This window comes from Hemitrygon akajei, chromosome 28 (genome assembly GCF_048418815.1).
Source record: "Hemitrygon akajei chromosome 28, sHemAka1.3, whole genome shotgun sequence".
In the NCBI taxonomy this organism is placed as follows: domain Eukaryota; kingdom Metazoa; phylum Chordata; class Chondrichthyes; order Myliobatiformes; family Dasyatidae; genus Hemitrygon; species Hemitrygon akajei.
In genome coordinates this window covers 267,323-284,229 of record NC_133151.1, presented here as the reverse complement: position 1 = coordinate 284,229, position 16,907 = coordinate 267,323, and the positions used below count along the sequence as shown (strand labels likewise).

At 41.3% G+C, this 16,907-nt stretch overlaps 1 protein-coding gene across 6 annotated transcripts in view; it reads right to left on the bottom strand.

Moving 5' to 3' along the window:
* LOC140717613 (uncharacterized) overlaps positions 1 to 16,907 on the bottom strand; it is a 344,930-nt gene that overhangs the window by 62,053 nt on the left and 265,970 nt on the right. The gene's annotated exons all lie outside the window — the stretch shown is intronic.

The window sequence follows — 16,907 nt, the reverse complement described above, 5'->3', positions numbered from 1 at the left end:
ACCCCTCTATCTTGAGGCTGTGCCCTCTTGTCGTAGACTCCTCCACCATGGGAAACATCCTTTCCGCATCTAGGCCTTTCAACATTCAAAATGTTTCAATGAGATCCCTCCTCATTCTTCTAAATTCCAGTGTGTACAGGCCCAGAGCCATCAAGCATTCCTTATATGATAACCTTTGCATTCCTGGAATCACACTTGTGAACCATCCTTCAGCCACTATTCAGTGATGGCCACAACATCATACCTGACAATCTGTAATAGCACAATAAGATTATCCAACTTAGTTCTTATACTACGTGCGTTGAGATATAACACTTTGAGTACTGTTTCTGCTGCCCTTTTTGATTTTGCATCCCTAATGCACTGATACCCTGCTGGCTGCAATTTTGTCCTCTCATCTGCCTACCCCTTCCTGACAGTCTGTCTGCACGCTGTTTGCTGTTTTACCATCCTGTTCTATCCTGAGTCCCTTCGCTCCAGTTCTCACCCCCTTGCCAAATTAGTTTAAAGCCTCCCCAAGAGTATTTCTGCAGCATCCCTGCTTTGTGTTCCCATCCCTATCTTCATATCATCTGCAGTATTGGTCACAAATCCATCAATTCCATCATTCAAATCATTGACATTTAATGTGAAAAGAATTGGTCCCTACACCAAATCCAGTGAAACGCCTCTGGTCACCGGCAGCCAACCAGACAAGGCTCCCTTTATTCCCACTCTTTGCCTCCTGCCAGTCAACCAATCTTCTATCCTTGCTTGTATTTTTCCTGTGATACCATGTTTAGCACCCCCATGTGTGGCATTTTGCCAAAGACCTTCTGAAAGGTATTTGTGGGGATATGCACTTGTTGGTGTCATTAAAGAGTAATTCACTAGCAATTTTGTAATTAGCATGCAAGCATTTTTAGCTAAGTACGCTTCTGAGTTCGGTGTAAGTAGGTAAATCAGGGCAATGCTGATAATTAAACTACTCAATGTGCTTTTCATACTGATGTTTGTTATTGGTGAGTAAATATCCGTAGATTTCGCACTACAGAGCGCACCTGATTAAAAGCCGCTGGCTCTAATTTTAGAAATAAAATCAATTTTGTACTTGTACAGGCCGCACCGGATTTTAGGCCGCACCGGATTTTCGGCCGCAGGTGTCCCACGTTGTAATATGAGATATTTACACAGAAAGATATTACACGTGAGGATTTTTTAACTTTTAATTAAATCCATATGGTAACATAAACAAATACATATTGCAAATGCTTTTTTTCGAACCGTGCCTGTAACGCGGCTACTTTTAAATATACGTTGCGTATACTTTTTTACTGAACAACATTCCAATATCTCCTAACGACTGGTAAAAAATATATATACTGCAGCCTACCAGGAAAAGTTATTGATCGCCTTTAACTTAAAAGCAGCGTTCGCTCAGATCCAATGCCGCTCGCGTAATGCCGCTCGCCCCCCTCCTTCCCGTTTATCGCAAACGGCATTTTTCCCACAAGACGCGGCGAAACCGGGTGTGACGTCATAGCATCCCGCGATGTAGTACAGAAAACAAATATAGTTAAAACACTTCTAACTTAGAAAATACTAACAAATGAATTACTAAGCGAAAATATTATAAACTAAATAACTGCCATAAAGGCAGCACAATGCTTTTCTTCGAGTGTTTTCCATGTTGATGAGGGTGAGTACAAATGACTGATTTACAATAATTTAATCGTGAAAGTGCGCTTGATTTATCGTACAATTTCATTGGACCTCTGTGAACTACTCATCAATTTTATTGGTCTACTGTTACGAGGCAAAATGTTTTTGGCGGCTTGAAAAAAAATCATGTATTAGCCGCATCGTAGTAAAGGCCGCAGAGTTCAAAGCTGTTCAAAATGTGGGAAAAAAGTAGCGGCTTATAATCCGACATCTACGGTACATTAGCCAGTGTGTTAACAAGTCCACAAGCTGCCTGTTGTGTTGAACACATTCTCAACTCGACCTGCAAGTGATGCTGAGGCTTTACACAGCACTGGTGAAGCCTCAAGACGTACAAAAAAGCTGGATGAACTCAGCAGGTCGGGCAGCATCCATTGAAATGAGCAGTCAACGTTTCTGGCCGAGACCCTTCGTCAGGACTGAAGAAGGAGGGGGCAGGGGCCCTATAAAGAACGTGGGGGGAGGGTGGAATGTGCCAGGTGAAAAAACAATCAGAGGAAAGATCAAGGGGTGGGGGAGGGGATAGGCAGGAGAGGTGAAGGAGGAATCTAAGGGGAAAGGTCTATGGGTAGTAGAAGAAGGCAGAATCATGAGAGAGGTGATAGGCAGCTGGAAGAGGAGACAGAGTGAAAGTGGGATGGGGGAAGGGAGAGGGAGGGAATTATCTTGTGACTGTCTTATGACCATGATGTAATTGAGTATCTGGTGAGCATGATGTAATGGTCTTGTGATGGTGGGGTGATGTAATTTCCCGCCAGTGTGAGGTCACGTGATGACAGGTTCCAACAGGTATAAAACAGGAAAGCCTGTTGTGACACAGGAGTTTTTTGTGTCGAGTCATTGTTTAATTCGTCAGTTACTCCTTTATGCTGCATATTTGTCTCATGACGCAGTTTCATTTTAAAGTGCAGTTTTACTTCCTACTGTAAGGTACAGAATCATTGTGCTGGCAGTTTTGCCAATTGCTACCAGTTTTGTTGATGTATCTTTGATTTAATTTTAAAGTCTAAGTATTGGAGACGGAAGACTTTAACGAAGTACGGGAACCCGAAGGATCGAGTAAAGTTTGGTGGTTTAATACAGGATTGACCTTAATGAATCTTCGTTCAGGAAATAGTGACCTGCATCTGAGATAACCCCTGCCTGTAAGAGCAGAAAGGGTTGTGCAGTGTTATTCGCCAAGAAAAAAGGTCAGTTCCTTTAAACCGTTTTTATTTCCTTCATCATGAATCCTTCGGACAAGGCATATTTCGGCTGGAATCAGCAGTAACGTCACGTCGTTGAGGAATTCATTACTTCAGGAAATCTCTCTTAATTGACTGTATAAATCACGCGGACTTTCATAGTTACCACTTTAAGAACTGTTCCAGAGTTGCTGTATAGCAGTTAACTCCCAGTTGTTAGTCATTTGTTTACTTTTCAATCTTTTGTTGAGCAGAGTTTAATAAATTGTTTATTTGTTTATAAAACCTGACTTAATTCTATATTCATTGTTGCCGGACGCGTATCGCAACAGCAGTTAAGGCAGAAATTGATAGGTTCTTGATTGGACATGGCATCAAAGGTTACGGAGAAGGCTGGGGAGTGGGGCTGAGGAGGGGAGAAAACGATCAGCCATGATTGAAAGGTGGAGCAGACTCGAAGGGCTAAATAGCCTAATTCTGCTCCTATGTCTTATGGTCTTAACTTTCAGCAAATCCTGCACAAGGACTCCCAAGTCCCTTTGTACTTCTGATTTCTGAATTTTCTCCACACTTAGAAAATAGTCGACGCCTTTATTCCTCCTATCAAAGTGTATGGCCACACATATCCCTACACTATATTCTATCTGTCACTTCTATGCCCATTCTTGTTTATTTCTTCAGCTGTTTGATCAGGGTACAACTGCGCAACCACATGGATGTCAGCCAGTGAGAACAGTTTAAAAGGAGACAGCCTTATAGAGCGGGCACTAGAGGAGCGAGCGATGGAGCAGAGGGAGACAGAGTAGGAAGGCCTTGGCTCAACGGGGCTTAGGTGATAACGGGTCGAGGTGAGGTAGGTTGCCTGTGTGGAATACAGACAGGAAGTACTTGTGTGTGGCCGGTGTTCTGTCTTGGCGTCAGATGTGGGAATTCCAGGAGACTCCCAGCCTCCCAGATAGCCACATCTGCACCAGGTGCGTTGAGCTTCCGCTCCTAAGGGGCTACGTTAGGGAACTGAAGATGCAGCTCGATAACCATCGTCTGATCAGGGAGAGTGAGGAGGTGATAGAAAGGAGCTATAGGCAGGTAGTCACACTGGGGCCTCGGGAGACAGGTAAGTGGGTAACAGTCAGGAGAGGGAAGGGCAGAAGTCAGAGGTTAGAGGGCACCCCAGTGGCTGTACCCCTTGACAATAAGTACTCCTGTTTGAGTACTGTTGGGGGGGGGGGGATGGCCTAGCTGGGGGAAGCAATAGTTTCCCTACCCTTCTAGCACAGAGTCTGGCCCTGTGGCTCAGAAGGGTAGGGAAAGAAAGAGGAAGGCAGTAGTGATAGGGGATTCTATAGTTATTGGGTCAGAGAGGCGAATCTGTGGATGCAGGGAAGAAACTCAGATGGTAGTTTGCCTCCAAGGTGCCAGGGTCCGGAATGTTTCAGATCACATCCAAGATATCCTGAAGTGGGAAGAGAACAGCTAGAGGTCATGGTACACATTGGTACCAACAACATAGGCAGGAAAAGGGAAGAGGTCCTGAAAACAGACTACAGGAGTTAGGAAGGAAGTTGAGAAGCAGGACCACAAAGGCAGTCATCTCAGGATTACTGCCTGTGCCACATGACAGTGAGTACAGGAATAGAATGAGGTGGAGGATAAATGCGTGACTGAGGGATTGGAGCAGGGGGCAGGCATTCAGATTTCTGGATCATTGGGACCTCTTTTGGGGGAGGAGTGACCTGTAGAAAAAGGCTACAATATCCTGGCGGGCAGGTTTGCTAAGGTTATTGGAGAGAAATTAAACTAGGAGTGCTGGTGTGGGGGTGGGAACCAAACTGAAGAGATGGTGGAAGAGGAGGTTAGCTCACAGAGGAAGCTTGGAGACAGTGTGAGGAGGAGGATAGGTAGGTGGTTGAGAAGGGACGCACACAAACCGATGGTTTGAAATGTGTTTATTTTAAGGCAAGGAGTATTATGAACAAAGCAGATGAGCTTAGAGCGTGGATCTGTACTTGGAACTATGATGTTGTGGCCATTATAGAGACTTGGATGGCTCAGAGCATGAATGGTTACTTGGAGTACCAGGCTTTAGATGTTTCAGAAAGGACAGGGAGGAGACAAAAGAGGTGAGGGCGTGCCACTGTTGATTAGAGATAGTGTTATGGCTGCAGAAGAGGAGGAAGACATGGAGGGATTGTCTACATTGTCTCTGTGGGTGGAAGTTAGGAAGAGGAAGGGGTTAATAACCCTACTGGGTGCTTTTTACAGAACACCTAATAGTAACAGGGTCATCGAGGAACAGACAAGAAGACAGATTCTGGAAAGGTGTAATAGTAACACGGTTGTTGTAGTGGAAGATTTTAATTTCCCAAATATCGATTGGAATGTCCCGAGAGCAAGGGGTTCAGATGGGGTGGAGTTTGTTAGGTGTGTTCAAGAAGGTTTCTTGACACAATATGTAGATAACCCTACAAGAGGAGAGGCTATACTTGATTTGGTATTGGGAAATGAACCTGGTCAGGTGTCAGATCACTCAGTGGGAGAGCATTTTGGAGATAGTGATCACAACTCTATCCCCTTTACCATAACATTGGAGAGGGATAGGAACAGACAAGTTAGGAAAGTGTTTAGGAAAGAAATTAGGAGAGCCAGAAAGGGCCATTAGAAGGCCTTGGTGGACACGATTAAGGAAAACCCCAAGGTATTCCACAAGTATGTTAACAGCAAGAGGATAAGACATGAGGGAATAGGAGCAATCAAGTGTGACAGTGGAAAAGTGTGTATGGAACCGGAGGAGATAGCAGAGGTACTTAATGAGTACTTTGCTTCAGTATTCACTATGGAAAAGAATCTTGGTGATTGTAGTGATGACTTACAGCGGACCAAAAAGCTTGAGCATGTAGATATTAAGAAAGGATGTGCTGGAGCTTTTGGAAAGCAACAAGTTGGATAAGCAACCAGGACCAGACGAGATGTACCCCAGGCTACTGTGGGAAGCAAGGGAGGAGATTGCTGAGCCTCTGGCAATGATCTTTGCATCATCAATGGGGACGGGAGAGGTTCAGGAGGATTGGAGGATTGTGGATGTTGTTCCATTATTCAAGAAAGGGAGTAGAGATAACCAGGAAATTATACGCCAGTGAGTCTTAACTCAGTGGTTGGTAAGTTGATGGAGAAGATACTGAGAGGCAGGATTTATGAACATTTGGAGAGTCATAATATGAATAGGAATAATCAGCATGGCTTTGTCAAAGGCAGGTCATGCCTTACGAGCCTGATTGAATTTTTTGAGGATGTGACTAAACACATTGATGAAGGAAGAGCAGTAGATTTAGTGTACATGGATTTCAGCAAGGCATTTGACAGATACTCCATGTAAGGCTTATTGAGAAAGTAAGGAGGCATGGGATCCAAGCGGACATTGCTTTGTGGATCCAGAAATGGCTTCCCCACAGAAGGCAAAGAGTGGTTGTGGACGGGTCATATTCTGCATGGAGTTCAGTCACCAGTGGAGTGCCTCAGAGATCTGTTCTGGGACCCTTACTCTTCATGATTTTTATAAATGACCTGGATGAGGAAGTGGAGGGATGAGTTAGTAAATTTGCTAATGACACAAAGGTTGGAGGAGTTGTGGATTGTGTGGAGGGCTGTTAGAGGTTACAGTGGGACAATGATATGATGCAAAACTGCGGTGAGAAGTGGCAGATGGAGTTCAACCCAGATAAGTGTGAAGTGGTTCATTTTGGTAGGTCAAATATGATGGCAGAATATAGTATTAATAGTAAGACTCTTGGCAGTGCGGAGGATCAGAGGGATCTTGGGGTCCGAGTCCACAGGAAGCTCAAAGCAACTGCGCAGGTTGACGAAGGCGTATGGTGTATTGGCCTTCATCAACTGTGGAATTGAATTTAGGAGCCGAGAGGTAATGTTGCAGCTATACAGGACCCTGGTCACACCCCACTTGGAGTACTGTGCTCAGTTTTGGTCGCCTCACTATAGGAAGGATATTGAAACCATATCAGAGGAGATTTGCAAGGATGTTGCCTGGATTGGGGAGCATGCCTTATAAGAATAGGCTGAGTGAACTGGGCCTTTTTTCCTTGGAGCGACAGAGGATGAGAGGTGACCTGACAGAGGTGTATAGGATGATGAGAGGCATTGATCATGTGGATAGTCAGAGGCTTTTTCTCAGGGATGAAATGGCTAGCACAAGAGGGCACAGTTTTAAGGTGCTTGGAAGTAGGTTCAGAGGAGCTATCAGGGGTAAATTTTTTACACAAGAGTGGTAAGTGCATGGAATGGGCTGCCGGCGATGGTGGTGGACGTGGATACGATAGGGACTTTTAACAGGATTTTAGATAGGTACATGGAGCTTAGTAAAATAGAGGGCTATAGGGAAGCCTAGTAATTTCTGAGGTAGGGACATGTTCGGCACAACTTTGTGGGCCGAAGGGCCTGCGGTGTGCTGTAGGTTTTCTATGTTTCTAAGTAATATCTGCTGACTCTCCTTTATCTATACTGCCTGTTATTTCCTCAAATAATTCCAACAGATTTGTCAGGGAAGATTTCCCCTTTAGAAAACAATGTTGACGTTGGCCTATTTTATCATGTGCCTCCAAGTATCCAGAAACCTCATTAATAGATAGGCCAAGATAGAGTGTATGTAGAGAATATGTTTCCTCGGTGAGTGTCAGAATAGAGGGAATTCATTTAGATGAAGAGGAATTTCTTTAGCCAGAGGGTGGTGAATCTGAGGAATTCATTGCCACAATGGCTTTAGAGACCAAGTCACTGGATGCATTTAAACAGCAGTTTGATACGTTCTTGATTAATCAGGGCATCAAAGATTATGGAAGGAAGGTAGGAGAATAGGTTTGAGAGGGATAATTAATCAGCCATGATGGAATGGTGGACAAGGCTCAATGGATCCAGTTCTTCTCCTTAGTCTCATGATCCTATAGTCTTAATAATGGACTCCAACATTTTACAAACTACTGAAGTCAGACTAACTGACCTATAATTTCCTGTCTTTTGCCTCCCTCACCCTTAAAGAGTGGAGTGACATTTGCAATTTTCCAGTCCTCCAGAACCATTCCAGAATCTAGTGATTCTTGAAAGATCATTAGTAATACCTCTACATTCTCTTCAAATACCTCTTTCAGAACCCTTGGGTGTAGTCCATCTGGTCAAAGTAACTTACTTAACTTCAGACCTTCCATTTTCCCAAGCACCTTCTCTTTAAAATATTCATCTCTGCCTCCTAACACTCTTTAATTTGTGGCATACAGTTGGTGTCTTCCACAGTGAAGACTGATGCAAAATACTGACTATGTCTGCCATTTATTTTTCCCTTATTACTCTCTCTCCAGTGTCATTTTCCAGCAATTGTAATCCACTGTCATCTCTCTTTTACTCTATATATCTGATAGAACCATAGAACATTACAGCACAGAAACAGGCCTTTTGGCCCTTCTTGGCTGTGCCGAACCATTTTTCTGCCTCGTCCCACTGACCTGCACCTGGATCATATCCCTCCATACACCTCTCATCAATGTACCTGTCCAAGTGTTTCTTAAATGTTAAAAGTGAGTCTGTATTTACATCTTCATCTGGCAGCTCATTCCACAGTCCCACCACTCTCTGTGTGAAGAAGCCCCCCCAATGTTCCCTTTAAACTTTTCCCCCTTCACCCTTAACCCATGTCCTCCGGTTTTTTTCTCCCCTAGCCTCAGTGGAAAAAGCCTGCTTGCATTCACTCTATCTATACCCATCATAATTTTATATATCTCTATCAAGTCTTCCCTCATTCTTCTACGCTCCAGGGAATAAAGTCCTTACCTATTCAACCTTTCTCTGTAACTCAGTTTCTTAAGTCCCGACAACATCCTTGTAAACCTTCTCTGCACTCTTTCAAACTTATTAATATCCTTCCTGTAATTTGGTGACCAAAACTGTACACAATACTCCAAATTTGGCCCCACCAATGCCTTATACAACCTCACCATAACATTCCAACTCTTATACTCAATACTTTGATTTATAAAGGCCAATGTACCAAAAGCTCTCTTTACTACCCTATCCACCTGTGACACCACTTCTAGGGAATTTTGTATTTGTATTCCTAGATCCCTCTGTTCTATTGAACTCCTCAGTGTCCTACCATTTATCTTGTATGTTCTACTTTGGTTTGTCCTTCCAAAGTGCAATATCTCACTCTTGTCTGTATTAAATTCCATCTGCCATTTTTCAGCCCATTTTTCCAGCTGGTCCAGATCCCTCTGCAAGCTTTGAAAACCTTCCGCACTGTCCACTACACCTTCCATCTTTGTATCATCAGCAAATTTGCTGATCCAATTTGCCTCGTTATCATCCAGATCATTGATATAGATGACAAATAACAACGGACCCAGCACTGATCCCTGTGGCACACCACCAGCCACAGTCCTCAGTCACAGTGATAAAAGTTTTGGTATTCTATTTAACATTATTGGCTAGCTTATCTTCATATTTCATCTCTCATTACTTTTTTTAGTTGTTTTTGTTGTTTTTATAAAGCTTCCCAATCCTCTAGCTTCCCTTCATATTAAAGTTTAAAATTCAAAGTAAATTTTATTATCAAAGTACACATACATCACCAAATACTACCCTGAGTTTCATTTTCATTCAGGCATTCACAGTAGAATGAAAAAGTACAATTCACTTTGGAGCAAAGGAGGATGAAAGGTGACTTGATAGACGGGTATAAGATGATAAGAGACATTGTTCGAGTGGATAGCCAAAGCTGTTTCCCAGGGTGGAAATGACTAGAAGATCATAAGACATACGAGCAGAATTAGGCCATTTGGCCCATCAAGTCTGCTCCACAATTCAATCATGGCTGATCTTTTTTTCAATCTCCTCAGCCCCAGCCTTCTCCCCATAACCTTTAATGTCATGTCCAATCAAGAACCTATCAAGCTGTGCCTTAAATGCTCCTAATGACCTGGACTTCACAACTGCCTGTGGTAATAAAAGCTCACCAGCCTTTGGGTCTCTGCATCTCTGTTTAAATGGGCGCCTCTCTACCCTGAGGCTGTGCCCTCTGGACTCCTCCATCATGAGAAACATCCTTTCCACATCTATCATGTCTAGACCTTTCAACATTCGAAAGGTTTCAATGAGATTACCCTTCATCCTTCTAAATTTCAATGAGTGCAAACCCAGAGCTGTCAAACATTCCTTGTATGATAACCCTTTCATTTCCAGAATCATCCTTGTGAACCTCCTCTAAACCCTCTGCAACACCAGCACATCTTTTCTGAGATGAGGAGCCCAAAACCGTTCACAATACCCGTGAGGCCTCACCTCAGCATCACGTCCCTGCATTTATATCCCAGACCTCTTGAAATGAATGCTAACATTGCACTTGCCTTCCTTACCACCAACTCAACCTGCAAGTTAACCTTGAGGGTTTTCTGCACAAGGACTCCCAAGTCCCTTTGCATCTCAGATTTTTAGATTCTCTCCGTTTAGAAAATAGTCTGCACATTTATTTCTACTACCAAAGTGCATGACCATGCATTTTCCAACATTGTATTTGCCACTTTCTTGCCCATTCTGCTAATCCTACCTGTTTCCTCAACACTACCTGCCCATCCACCAATCTTTGTGTCATCTGCAAACTTGGAAACAAAGCTCTCTATTCAATCATCTAAATCATTGAAATGCAGCAAGAAAAGAAGTGGTCGGGAGATCTCAAGGAGGCGCTCATGGCATGTGGCACACTTTGGCTTTGCTCCATTCCTTTTATTTCTTTTACCCATAATCACCCTTAAATGCCTTATTTATACCTACACTAAAGGAGTTTATATTGCAGATATATTCTTTGAGCCTTGATTTTAGTTTGCTGGAAATGTATACCACAGCACGAGAAGCTAAAGACGGGAAAGATTCTAACGGCAATGGCAAGAGTGATGGTGATGCTAAACTGCCATCTAAGTAAGTCCCTCTAACTCTGGATGTAATTTCAAAGCTTCTAGATGAGAAACTAGTTGAAAAATTAGATGCAAAACTCAGCCAAAAATTCTCCTCGCTCGAAGGAATTTTAAAGACGGTTGAAGACAATATCAAATCATGTAGATGTGAATTTGAACAACAAGCAAGAATTTTAGAGCTCGATGAAGAGATCGTGGAGCTGAAACTTCGGAACAAAGGTTGTCTTCAACCTCTCAAGTGTTGGAGCGTTACAAGTTCAAAATTATCTATCTAGGGAGACAGAACTGGCGGATGATCGGACCTCCTGGGGATGATCGTCTGGTCTGACTTGCCCGGCAGAAGGATGTGCTCAGCTTTCAAGGTTTCAAGTTTTTCATCGTTGAAGATTTTGGTCCTGAAGTTTTGAGGGAGTGTGTCTCTTTTGGATCCGTGCTGTCAGAGTTTCATCGAAAAGGTTTCGAACTGGTCTTGTTGCTTCCAGCATGTTTGAGAGTCGTCCTTCCTGATAATTCTCACCGATTGTTTAAATCTCCAATTAAAGCCCAAAATTTCCTCGAGGAGCAGCGTGCTGTTCTGGACTAATCAATGTATTGTATTTTTCATCATTTGTTCTTATTTGTCTGTTTTTAAGCTAATAATTAGCTTATAGACCTGGATCTTCATAATTTGAAGGTCTTTGTTTTCGATCGGTAGTGTAGGTATTTCTTGTATGTCTAGGTAAACGCTCTTTCTTTTTCTGTGATTCTGCTCTCTTTATTACTAATCTTTTGATGTTGAAAGTAACTAACTAAAGGATTTGATGTTTGACTATTTGTTTTCTATAATTTTTATGGGGAAGTATTCAGTTTTTTTTAAGGTTTCCTTTTTTTTTCCAAGATGTCATTTTGTTTTCTTCTTCCCATGAGACCTTACTCTTTTGATACGTCATTTTCATTCGGTTGTATTTGAAAACAACTGACAATGCGATTTGGCGCTTGTTTTTTTCCCGAAATATTAGTACAACGGTACCCTGTTTTATGCTTTAAACTTATAGTCCTTTTTTTACTATTATTAACCGTTGTAGTCTTTTTTTTACAGTAATCTTTTTCTGAATATGGGTGGTTTTCTTTTAATCAAGTATCTTCTGGGCTGCCTTCTTGAGAGATGGGGTTAAATTTAGTGTTAGTTTGCTTGCTGGCCGTTCTTGGGCTTATTTTCGGGCTTTTGCAGGTTGGGGGAGGGGTATTTCTATTTTTACTTTTTGCTTAGATTTTTCCAACTGGGCTGACTGGGAACTACAAAAATGTCCGAAGTGTCGTAACTTCCGGTTGCTCTTTGAACTTTTCTTCCTCTTCCGGGTTCATGAGTTTATATTCTGGTTAAACTTTTACGTACTATATGGTAGATATTAGTAACATGGATAAGATTATTAATTTTATTACTGGGCAATTAATATTAGATATTTAATATTTTGGATACAGGACTTGGATGTAATTCAAAGTCCACAATGGGTAAACCTTGAATGTAAATCTGTACAAGGGTTCTCACTGGTTTCTGTCTTAGGGACCTCACTTCCCTTTGCCCTTTCTAAATTGAGTAAACAAATGGTTAATCCAATAATCAAATATACATTCTGAATATGGTTTCAATTTCGTAAATTTTTTAGCTTGAATACGTTTATTCTTTCAAGCCCTATTATATCTAATTTCTTTTTCCAACCCTCTGTTATGGATCAAGCCTTTTTGAGATGGAAAACGAAGGGTATAAATGTATTTTCGTGACTTATATTCTTGGATAACTGTTTCATGTCTTTTGAACAGTTGTCTAATGAATATAATTTACCTAGGTCCCATTTTTTTAGATACTTACAAATTAGAAATTTTCTGAATAATATGTTACAGACTTTTCCAAATTCATACCCAACTGATATCACAGAAATTTTTTAGGTTTAAACCCTTATCAGAAGGGTTTAATAGCAACTATTTATGATACGATTATGAAAATACAGCCAGGTATATCGGATAAAATTAAGAATGAATGGGAAAAAGAACTTCAACTTTCTTTACCTACAGAGAAATGGGAGAACATTTTTCAATTAGTTAACTCTTCCTCTATATGTGCTAAACATGCGCTGATACAATTCAAAGTGGTGCTTAGGGCCCACATGTCTAAAGACAAGCTCGCTCATTTTTACTCCCACATAAATCCTATCTGTGGTAGATGTCATTCGGAAGTAGCCTCTTTGACTCGCATGTTTTGGTCTTGCCCCTATTTGGAGAAATATTGGAAAGATATTTTTGATATTATTTCAACTGTTTTGAATATTGATTTACATCCTCATCCTATTACCGCAATTTTTGACTTAGCAATGGTGGAAAATAGTTATTTATCCTCTTCAGTGTGTCGGATGATTGCATTTGTTACATTAATGGCCAGAAGATCCATTTTATTGAATTGGAAAGAGATTAATCCTCCTACTACGTTCTAATGATTTTCCCAAACTATATCTTGTCTAAATTTAGAAAAAAAATCAATAGTCTCATTTTTGACCCTTCAGTTAAATTCGAAGAAATTTGGAGACCATTTATTCAACACTTACATATGATGTAATTTGACCTTTTCCAAATCTTTTTCATTATCCTTAAATATTCGGATAGCGGAGTGGAATTATTGACATTATTGATTATATCTGTTGTAATATAATAGCCCAGCTTTGTTTAGTTTAGGTTTGCTTAGGTTAGTGTTTTTTTTAAATTTCTAATTTGGGGTTTTTCTTTATGGCATTTTTTTCCATTATATTAACTACATCAAGAGTTTGGGAGGCAATACATTTGTGTTATCTATAGCTTATACTTGTATATGCTGTTTATTAACTATGTATTCCCAATCTCTCTGTATTACTATTGTTATTATGCCTATGTTTGAAAATTAATAAAAGATTTAAAAAGAAAAGAAAGAAGAGGTCCCAAAACCAATTCCTGCAGAACACCAGTAGTCACTGGCAGCCAACCAAGCAAGGATCCTTTTATTCCCACTTGCTGACTCCTACCAATCAGCCAATGCTCTAACCATGGCATTAACATTCCTGTAATACCATGGGCTCTTAACTTGGTAAGCATTCTCATGTGCAGGACCTTGTCAAAGGCCTTCTGAAAGTCCAAATATACAACATCAACTAAACCCCTTTATCTATCTTACTTGTAATCTCCTCAAAGAATTCCAACAGGTTCATCAGGCAAAATGTTCCGTTAAGGAATCCTGTGTCACCAAGTACTCCATAACCTTATCCGTAACAATTGACTCCAACATCTTCCTAACCACTGAGGTCAGGCTAACTGGTCTATAACTTTCTTTCTGCTGTCTTCTTCTTTTCTTAAAGAATGGAGTGACATTTACAATTTTCCAATCCTCTGGCACCATGCCAAAGTCCAATAATTTTTGAAAGATCATTGCTAATGCCTCCACAATCTCTACCGCTACCTTTTTCAGAGTCCGAGGGTGCAGTTCATCTGGTCTGGATGACTTACATACACTAGGTCTTTCAGCTTTTTGAGCACCTTCTTCCTTGTAACAGTATCTGTACCCACTTCTGTTCCCTCACATTCTTCAACATCTGGCACACTGCTAAATACTGATTTATCAGCCATCTCTTTGGCCTCCCGTTATTATTTCTCCTGCCTCATTTTTAGCGGTCCTATATCCACTCTCATCTCTTTTATGTTTTAGGTATTTGAAAAAGCATTTACAGACAGATTCTGGAAAGGTGTAATAATAACAGGGTTGTCTTGGTGAGAGATTTTAATTTCCTAAATATCGATTGGCATCAATTGGGTTTAGATAGGGTAAAGTTTGTTAGGTGTGTTCAGGAAGGTTTCCTGACACAATATGTAGATAAGCCTGCAAGAGGAGAGGCTGTACTTGATCTGGTAATGGGAAATGAACCTGGTCAGGTGTCAGATCGCTCAGTGGGAAAGCAGTTCGCAGATAGTGATCACAATTCTATCTCCTGTACCATAGAATTGGTGAGGAATAGCAACAGACAAGTTAGGAAAGCATTTAATTGGAGTAAGGGGAAATACGAGGCTATCAAGTAGGAACTTGGAAGCGTAAATTGGGAACAGATGTTCTCAGGGAAATGTATGGAAGAAATGTGGCAAATGTTCAGTGGATATTTGCGTGCAGTTCTGCATAGATACGTTGCAATGAGATGGGAAGGATGGTAGGGTACAGGAACAGTGGTGTAAATCTAGTCAAGAAGAAATGCTTACGAAAGGTTAAAAAAACTAGGTAATGATCGAGATCTAGAAGATTATAAGGCTAGCAGGAAGGAGCTTAAGAATGAAATTAGGAGAGCCAGAAGGAGCTATGAGAAGGCCCTGGCAGACAGGATTAAGGAAAATCCCAAGGCATTCTACAAGTATGTGAAGAGCAAGAAGATAAAACGTGAGAGAATAGGACTAATCAAGTGTGACAGTGGAAAAGTGTGTATGGAAGCTGAGGAGATAGCAGAGGTAATTAATGAGTACTTTGCTTCAGTATTCACTACAGAAAAAGATCTTGGCGATTGCATATTACAAATCATTTTGGAGTGATGGAGGATGAGAGGTGACTTGATAGAGGTGTATAAGATGATGAGAGGCATTGATCATGTGGATAGTCAGAGGCTTTTTCCCAGGGCTGAAATGGCTAGCATTAGAGGGCGCAGTTTTAAGGTGCTTGGAAGTAGGTACAGAGGAGATGTCAGGGGAAAGTTTTTTACATGGTGAGTGCATGGAATGGACTGCCAGAGACAGTGGCGGAGGTGGATATAATACGGTCTTTTAAGAGACTCCTGGATAGATACATGAAGCTTAGAAAAATAGAGGGCTATGGATAACCCTAGGAAATTTCTAAGGTAAGGATATGCTCAGCACAGCTTTGAGGGCCGAAGGGCCTGTATTGTGCTGTAGGTGTTCTATGTTTCTATCCACTTTGATATTGTTTGCTAGCTTGTTTTCAAATGACTAATGGTTAATACAAGAGGGCATCATTTTAAGGTGATTTGAAAAACGAATAGGTGACATGTCAGAGATAAGTTTTTTTAAAACAGAGAATATAAGTGCCTAGAGTACTCTGTCATGGGGGGTGGTAGAGCCCAATACAATAGGGCATTTATGAAACTCCTAGATGAAAGAAAAATGGAGAGTTTTGTGAGAGGGAAGGGTTGGATTAGCTACGAGGGCCTGGATGGTGCACTGATATTCTATGTTTTATGTTCTATGTTCTAAACATTCCTGATGAAGGGTTTCGGCCCGAAACATCGTCACTACCTCCTCCCATAGATGCCGTCTGGCCTGCTGAGTTCTGCCAGCATTTTGTGTTTTTATTTTTTCTAAACTTTCAATAACTTTTGTTAACCAGAGATCCCTAAACTTGCCATATTAGCCTCTTTCCCTAACAGGAGTATGCTGACTCTGAACTCTCACTATCTTATTTATTAGATATTGTCTTGCTCTCCAGACAGTGCTCCCAAACCACCTCACCCAGCCCGTCTTACTCCACTGAAATTCTAGTTAAGAACCCTTTCTCGGGGACAAAGTTTATCTTTTTCCATGACTTCCATACACTTCTCTTGAAGCATTAATTGTCACTGGCATGAAACGTTAACCCTACTTTTCCCTCCATGGACACTGCCTGAATTGCTGAGTGTTTCCAGTCTTCTCTAAGTTTCATTCAGATTTGCAGAATCTGAAGTTTTACTTTTTGACAGACAGATTGTGTCCATGATGTTGCTAATTAATCAATGAGGGGAATAACGTTTAAAGGATGAATTTTATGCTGAGGATCTGCACAGTAGGAATATTTACATTACTTTGACAACTTGCAGAAAGAAGGCAGTTTGGATGAATTGCAAACTCACAGAGGAACACTGGTACTGGGCAGTGGAGCTGAGATGTGTGGAGGAACCATGAGTGAGTGACTGGGTTGACTGTTCCTGTGGGTCCTCAGAGACATTCCAGTGGGGTACAGTTGGACAGAACCAGACTGGTACATAACTCTAACTCAATTCCTGCAAAAGGCAGATGGTGTTCAGGT